Source organism: Callithrix jacchus, chromosome 7, assembly GCF_049354715.1.
Source record: "Callithrix jacchus isolate 240 chromosome 7, calJac240_pri, whole genome shotgun sequence".
Taxonomy (NCBI): Eukaryota; Metazoa; Chordata; class Mammalia; order Primates; family Cebidae; genus Callithrix; species Callithrix jacchus.
Genome location: NC_133508.1, coordinates 150,025,337 through 150,033,585, shown reverse-complemented (window position 1 = coordinate 150,033,585; position 8,249 = coordinate 150,025,337). Strand labels below are relative to the sequence as shown.

General features: G+C 47.7%; 1 protein-coding gene across 1 annotated transcript in view; it reads right to left on the bottom strand.

Annotated features, from left to right (window-relative positions):
- Nucleotides 1-5,980: 5,980 nt before the first annotated feature.
- LOC128928247 (uncharacterized) overlaps nt 5,981-8,249 on the bottom strand; it is a 75,139-nt gene continuing 72,870 nt past the window's right edge. The window contains exon 6 of the mRNA XM_078333133.1: nt 5,981-7,194. The gene's annotated coding sequence lies outside the window, so the exon portion shown is untranslated. The remainder of the gene's footprint in view (nt 7,195-8,249) is intronic.

Here is an 8,249-nt window from a genome sequence, read left to right as displayed (position 1 = left end):
TAAACCCTGAAGACTGATGGACTTGAATGGAAGCAGGAAAAAGAAGGGCAAGTGCATTGCCAACTCCATCCATCCTTTCCCAGGAGCCAAGGGGAAGTCGTTGTGGATCAGGCCCACTGAGATGCAGTGGTCCATGCCTGTTGGAGGCTCTGCTGGCAGTGTTGGTGACAAGGCTGTGGAAGAAGGGGGAGCGACCCCACCTGGCTGTTCATCAGCTGTGACGGATGTCAAGTTGATGTGTGTTTTGTTCTGATCGTGTGGAACAGAAGCTGAGCATTTTGACTGAGTATGAATTGCTGTATGACTACAGAACAGGGAGAGGGAGAAATGAATAAACTTTCCAAGAACTAATTAACCCACAGACAGTTGATACTGTCGTTCTAATCCAGACAGAAAGCAATAATGGACATATAGTTTAGAGACAGCTCATCAGGACACAAAGTAGACCAGTTTAATCATCTTTCTCTGGCAGATAATGAAGCCATTTCATTTTGTTTATAACATGTTGGGCTCCCCAAGCCCAGTGAGTAAAGGAATGGCATTTTGCCAGGGTGACAGAGAGAGAGAGAGAGAGAGAGAGAGAGAGGTCACTGATTTCTGGATACAAGGAAACTTCTCACCAAACCTGGCCTTCATCATCATGGGATAAAAAGTCTGTGGTGAGAAATGTGTTGTGGGAATGGGGGAATGGAGTAAGTTTACACAATTTCCAAAAGGCGAAGAGGCCAGGTGTTGTGGTGCATGCCTATAGTTCCAGCTACTGGGAGGATCATTTGAGCCCAGGAGTTCGAGGCTGTAGTGTGCTATGATTGTACTTGTAAATAGCTACTGCACAGGGCAAAGGCAAAGAGAAGCTCAGAGTAGTACATGGCCTTGCATACCAATTATTAGTAAGAAAGGAGATACCTCCTTTGTCATTGAATTATAACCTCAGTGTCCCCTTGAATGCCCTGGCTCAACCATCAAAGCCACTGTGGATTTGGGGAGGTGGAGCCTTCTGCCAGGGAAGGTAAGTGGCCCTGTCTGTCCTTCAAGAGGGGCACCCACGTCACAGAATTTGGGGCCTGGACCCACCCTTCTCTCGCTTTCCCTAGCCCTAACACTGGAACAGCCCCGGGCATCCGTGCTCAGCATTGTCTCCCACATATCTGTGCACCAAGCTCTGCCCAGGCATGCCGCCACTTCAGAGTGGCTTTGCAACCTCCCAGCTCGGAGCTGCAGTTGCTTATTCAGAAAATGGAGACAGAGAAACCTGTCTCACAGACTGTTGGAAGTATTCCCGGAGATAAAGTGCCCAACATGCTTAGTAGGGAGCCCAAGATGAGTGTTCAGGAAGGGCTGGGTATTGAAGCAATGTCCTGCATCACTCCCGGTGACCTATGCCTCCCATCTGCAGCTCTTCCTGCAGACTCTCTGATGCCAATGCCCAACTGGCCTTCCAAAACCCCTACTTTTGTCCTTTATGCTTAAATAGCGATGGCCCCTCCTGAATGCCTATTGGACCAACTCCTCAGCCTGGCCTTCAAAGCCCTTCCTCCACCGCTTCCACCCTATCTTGCCAGCTTCATCTCTCACACAAACACACAATTGGAGGCTCTTGTACTTATCATCTGGCCTTTTCACTGCTATTCCCTTATGCCAACCTATTCTTGCATTTTAGAAGAAGAAAGTAATTAACACAGTAGGCACTCAATTTTTATTGAACACATTGATAATAATAACAAAAAGAATAGATAAGCTTCGTATTTGACTTTAAGAGAACATAGGGGTATCTCTATAAAAATATCATACCTAATTGAAAGAAATGGGTTCAATTTAACATTGACTGAGCATCTATCTGGTGCCAGTTACTGTAATAGGCAGAATATGAATCTATAATAGAAGGACATTAGGTATTGTGGCAGGTTGGGCTGAAGATGCTTCCTTTTGGTGTCTCACATAATTTCTCATGCATGAAACCATCTTCTGGTCCCGTGGGTTTGGCTAGGTCTACTTGCTCACAGAAAACACAGATGCCAAGACACACACCGTTGCACATGGAGACCCAAGTGCACACAGTTAATGTAGCATAAATACTCAACAGGGGTGTGCAAATTCCATGTGGCCTGTCCTACCGGCCGGATTACAACTCCTTAAAGCTTTGACTCTGTTACCCTTCACAGGTTACTGGGCAGCATGCGATGAAACACATGGTTGCTTTTTGTTTGCCTCAATTCCTTGGCCCTTGGTCCCCACTCCTCCATGGCCATTCGAGCTGTGTTCCTCTCAGCTCAGACCCCTCCCTTTGTCTTCCTTCCAAATCCTCTGCCCCAGGTCTCTGGCACGTTCACCCTGTCATCTCCAGCAGTCCAGGTTAGGAAGGAGCTAGGGCTGGCATTCACAGCATCTGTTTCTTCTGGCAGCACTAGTTCCAGGTGAGTAGCTGTCAGGTACTATCTGGGTGCTGTGCATGGGGCAGCCCAGCTGCTGGCAATGTGAGGAGGGGGCAAGAATGAACTACAGTGTGCTGGCCTTTGACACAGCAGCTCTCCACTTGATAGCGAGCACTGGTGTGAGGGTCGGGGGAGAGAAGGCTACAGCTCCAGCACTCGTCCCAGGAGTGCTTCTCCGGAGTGCCACACATGGCAACCCTCCACCACTGTGGAGCAAAGGGTCAAGAGCGCTGCCTTAAGCCAGCTGGGGAACAGAGATGCTTGGCATGGAGCCAGTCAGACTCCAGGGTGAACTTGGACCTGTCAGTTAACCTCTCTGAGCTTTTGTTGTGTCATCTGTAAAATTAAAATAGTTACTTCACAAGGTTGCTGTGAGGAAATGCAGGTGAAAAACCAGAGCTCAGCACTTGGCACCCAGCTGACGCTCAAAAGTGTTCGTTTGTTCCTTTCATAATCCTTGCCCTGCCCACATTATGGGATTGTTGGGAGGATCAAAAAAGTGCTTTGCATACTGCAAGGAATATGCAAATGCGAGGTACTGAAATGTTGGAACAGGGGTCTGCAAACATTTTCTATGAAAAACCAGATAGTAATTTCTGTGGGCCATATATTCTGTTGCAACTACTGAATTCTGCCAGTGTCGCAGGAAAGCGGTCATGGACAACAGATACATAAACAGGAATGACTGTACCAGTTAAACTTGGTTTACAGATGCAGGAAGCCTGCCTGCATTAGTCTGTGGGCCATCGTCTGCCGACCCCTGTATTAGACGTTGGGAGTAGGGCACCGGGGTCTTTGAGCCTAAGTGATGAGACTTGCTCTTCACCTCTCTTTTGCAGCACCTGTGGGAAGTTTGGTGTGAATTAAGTGGGAACCCCAATCATCATGAGCCCCATCTCCCAGCAGAAAACCTGTAGCTGAGGAAAGAGTACAAGAGTTACCTCCCACCCACCTGCCAGCATCCTGTGAGTCTACAGAGCTGACCTGGGAGGGTCAGAGGTCAGTCGCTGGCACAGTCAGGAAGCACATGGGGTGTGCCAAATGCCCACAGAGCAAGGTGGGGATTAAAAATGACTGAAGGCTCTGGGTGCGGCCGGGTCTTTCATTTTCCCACTTTTAACTGAGGTATGTGTAGAAGTATTCCTCTGTCATGAGAAAACAGTAAACACGATAAACACAATAATAAATAGCAAGTGATACTCAACATCAGAGTAATAGAGAGTGGCGAAGACTGAGGCGAACTGGACAGATGCCAAGGAGCACGGGGAGCTGCCACTCAACCCCCACTGAATGCTGCCCACTGGGAGTTAGGGACAAATGTTAACATACCTTCCATTTCTTGGGACAAACCGTAAACTCAGATTTTCTCGCAGAATAGCCTGATGGTTTTAAATATTGGATCAATGCAGGTCAAAGAAAACAGATGTAGACGGTCTCGGGAGATCACGTTTTACGTCTAAGCCTCCAGACCCCTAGAAACAAAAGCTTCAGGGCCTGTTCTGCAGAGTGCAGGGTTGTGCAAGGAAAGGTTTCTCAGGGAAAAGCCTGGGGATCTTCTGTACCTAGGGCTTCTTAATCCTAGATAAGAAACCAGGTAATTCTCTGTTGTTGGGGAGACTGTCCTGTGCATTGCAGGGTGTTTAGCAGTATCCCTGGCCTCTACCCACGAATGCCAGTAGCAACTTCCTCCCTAAGACAACCGGAAGTGTCTCTAGACATTGCCTAATGTCCCCCGAGGAACGAAATCCCCTGAGTTGAGAACCACTGGGTTAACCCTTTCAGGGACAGAGGCAGGAGGCCATGAGAGGACAGCCTTGAGGGGCAGCTGCCAAGTGATTGTACTTCAGCAGCCGATGAGTGGGCAAATGCGTTTAAATTAGCAAATTTTAATTTAGATCTAAATCTCCATTACTGCCCAAGGCTTGAGGGAAATTGGTGACCACTTAAAATTATTAATTGGAGCCTGTGGGGAATCAGTGGAGAGTGAAGAGCAGAAATGGCCTGGATAATGAAGCAGGCTGGAGTGTCAGGGTGGAGGGGCAAGGAAGGTGGGGCAACAGCTGGCGACAGACTGACCAGGAGCTGTAGCTGGCTGGGAACCAAGAGACCTGTCAGGGAGCCCAGATGCCATGCCGTGGAAATGGCTTCCAAGTAGCAGCAGCAACAGCAAAGGACCTGAGGGGAGGTGAGCGTCCAGGGCTTTGAAGGTAACCCCAGTGGCCTGGAGCTGGAGCCCAACCAATCGCCATGGGGAACCTGCTGTGGCAGGGACAGAGGCAGGAGAACAAGTCCCTTTGGGAGGGGCAATTCTCAAGGCCAATGGTCATTTTCCTAAAGTATTAAAGCCCCTTAATGCTGTGCTTTACAAAACTGTTTGAGTGGATGGATCGATTCTTCTCTCTCATCAGACTCCACAATAAATCTTCATTTATTGTGGAGTCTGATGAGACTCCATAATAGAAAACCATAATAAATGAAGATTTCTCCTCAGACTGATGGCTAAAGATCTAAATGTCTTCAGAGTTCAGCTCTGCCTTCAGGCACTGGAGGCCTGAGAAACATGGAGGAAGAGATGCAGGGATTAGAGAGAGAGATGCTCCTGGTGGAGGTGGTGAGGGGCCTGAAGGCAGTGGAGGGTCTTGGAGGAGGAAGGGGCTGAGGAGGGTCCTCTGGAGGAAAAAATAAGGACTGAGAGAAGTCGGTAGTCAGTGAGGCGGGGACACTGGGGCTCTGGATGGCAGGCAGGGGTTGGAGGAGGACATCCTGTTAGGAGGAGCTGCGATCTCAAGCTTCCTCTTAGTTTCGATCTTAAGTGAACCCTGAGTAAATCATGGTTTCTCTGTTTTAGTTTCTTGCATAGATCTTGAGGTCGAAAGGATACAGCTGAAGACAGAAACATCCTTGAGGCCCTGGCTGCTGGCCACCAAAGGCCTCCCAGGGAGAGGGGAGGTGGGGACTAGTCTCAGCCCTGGCTGTGTTCTGGGGCCTCTGCTGCTTGCAGTCGCGGGGAGATGAAGGCCCAGCTTCTAGCCCTGTAATCAAGCAGGGCAGTGATCAGCAGTCCCACTTTGTGGGTTTAAAAAAAACAGAAACATGGAGTAGTAGTGACTTACTTGGGACCACCCAGCCAGGAAGTTGCAGGCCAAGGTAGGAGCCTAGGGGTTGCAGTCTTAGTTCAGGGTCCTTTGCACATTTCACATTGCTGGTTTTATGAAAGAAGAGACTACGGATGCAGAGTTCAATGAGATGAGAAAGCCCGAGCTCAGGATTAGCTGTGGGGAGCAGCCTGGACTGTATTAGGGTCCCCCTGGTTCGCCTGGGACATTTTAGTAAGAGGACACAAGCACTGCTCTGAATGCGAGGTACTTGTGTCTGAACTGACAAGCCCTGCACCCACCACCCTCCCACCTCAGCCTCCACCAGCACTCACTGACCTTATTTCCCTTTGACGAGGCACGCATGGTCTTCAATAATGCAGGCCCCCACCTAACACAGAAGAGGCCCGTCACCCAAAAATAACTTGAAAAGCAGACAGAGGCAAGCAGATAAGCATTCAAAATCATTTATTTATAGCACAGAACACAAAGCCGTCAAAGAGACTACAGGCAAGCGGCAGCCACAGCACCCTTTGCAGGGCAGCTGAGGGAAAATGTGTCTCCAGATCTGGCCTGCCCGGGGTGGGTATGCCGAGAAGTGGAGGAGGGGCGAAGTATAAGAGTGAGGAGGGGAGAGAAGGAGCAAACACCCCAACACCTCAGCCGAGTAGTAGGTTCAAGAGAGCCTCAGCAGGAGGTCTTTGGGAGACACCGAGATCCCCATTACTGGGGGGTTTATGCAGAAGCTGGGACCCCATAGGCTGATGTTGGTAGAATTCCTGTGTGGGCTTGGAGGTTTGGGAAGATTAGTGCTTTCTAACTCTGGTTATAGCTGAGAAAGACAACTTTTTGCTGGCTCATGCTCCATTCCTTCTGGGGAAGTGGCACCTGTGGCTCTGCCACCCTCAGGTCCATGGTACAGAAGCCAGTTTACATTCTAGGTCAGACACTGTGCACTAGACAACCTGTAAGTCTCCTTTAGATTCTGAGAGTCTGCAATTCTGGAATGTTCTAGCCTAGTGCCACAGTCTTTAGGAAAGAAACATCAAAAATTGTGTCATATAAAAAATTATTTCTGAGGAACAAAGGGGATGAGAATCTGGAGAACTTCAGACTTACAGAACAGAATTATTTCTGCAGAATTTTCAATAATAAAGGTGCTTGTGTAGCTCTATGTGTGTGTTTTGTTACTGAAACCCAAAAGTATACACTGATCAAAACTGACAGCATCAAAGTGAAATGTCACTGAATCCCGAACAAAACATACAGCCAGACCCAAATCAACAAGAATTCTATCTTGACCATTAAGGTCAATGGCAGCCTGGCCCCCAGTCCCATGGACTGGCCAGCCACTAGAACAACACTACGATTCTGCACCATTCACCACCAATTTCTTGCTTCACTTCATGTCACTGGTCATGTTGCTCCTGAGGGCAATTGAGGCAAAACCAATAGTGGCCTGAGAAAGCAAATTGTAATCCCTCATTGATCAATCATGTGACATCCAATTCAACCCACAAAAACTTGCTGTGGGAGAGCCAGAACCCTGCAAGGGTGAGCACTGAATTTTGGCCTTGACCTGCCTGCAGCAAGTCTATGTCAAGGATTCCCTGTATGCCTGGAAACCAGCAGGAATAAAAGAGACTTTTTCCTCAGGGAATTGAAATCTGGGGAAAGAAAGATGATTAGGTTACTCCTTTTTTCCCCCTGCATTAAAAAAATTATTTTGAAATAACTTCTAAATTGCTGCAAAATTGTAGGAACAGTGCCATATCCCGTCACCCAGATTTCCTCATTGTTATAAGCTCTATGCATTTGCTTTATGCATGTGTGTGTACTGATTCATCTGTGTCATCTATACTCATTACCACTAGTCATTTTCCAAACCATTTGAAACAGCTATAGACATGATGTCCTATCACTTTTAAATGCCCCAATGTGTGTTTCCTCCACACAAGGACCTTCTCCACATAACCACTATACAACCCCACCAATCAGAAAGTCAACATTGCTACAATACCACCACTCAGTCCTCAGACTCCATTCAGCAATGACTATTTCCTTTTGGGTCCAGGATGCCGTTAAAGAGCATGCGTTGCACGTGCTTTTCATGTCTCAACATCTGGAAGAGTTCTTTCATGTCCTCAGCCACTTTCAAGAGCTCAGGCCTGACATCCTCTAGGATGTCCCTCAGCATAGGTGGGCTCACGTTTCATCTTGGCAGAGTCAGGCAGGATTTCTTGGAGGGAATACTGCAGAAGCAACACCATGCTCCTCTCTGTGTGTCACCCAGAGGGCGCACAATGTCGACCTGTTTGAGCATCAGTTGACTCCTAGTCACGTCATTAAGTTTTCCATCTTAAAGTCATCCTGCTCCCTTTATAATTTGTTAGTATTACATATAATGTCAATATCCTGTTCCCCGTCTAACCTCTACCCACCAGCCTTAGCCTCCATCGATGACTGATCAAATATCACTATGGTGGTTGCCAAATGGTAATATTTGATTTCCATGATTTCATATTCATTTATTTGACATTATACTTTAAAAAGCTTTCTCTCTTTCTTTCTTTCTTTCTTTTCTTTCTTTCTTTCCTTTCTCTCTCTCTTTCTTTCTTTCTTTCTTTTCTCTCTCTCTCTCTCTCTCTCTCTCTCTCTCTCTCTCTCTCTCCCCCTCTCTCTCCTTCCTTCCTTCCTTCCTTCCTTCCTTCCTTCCTTCCTT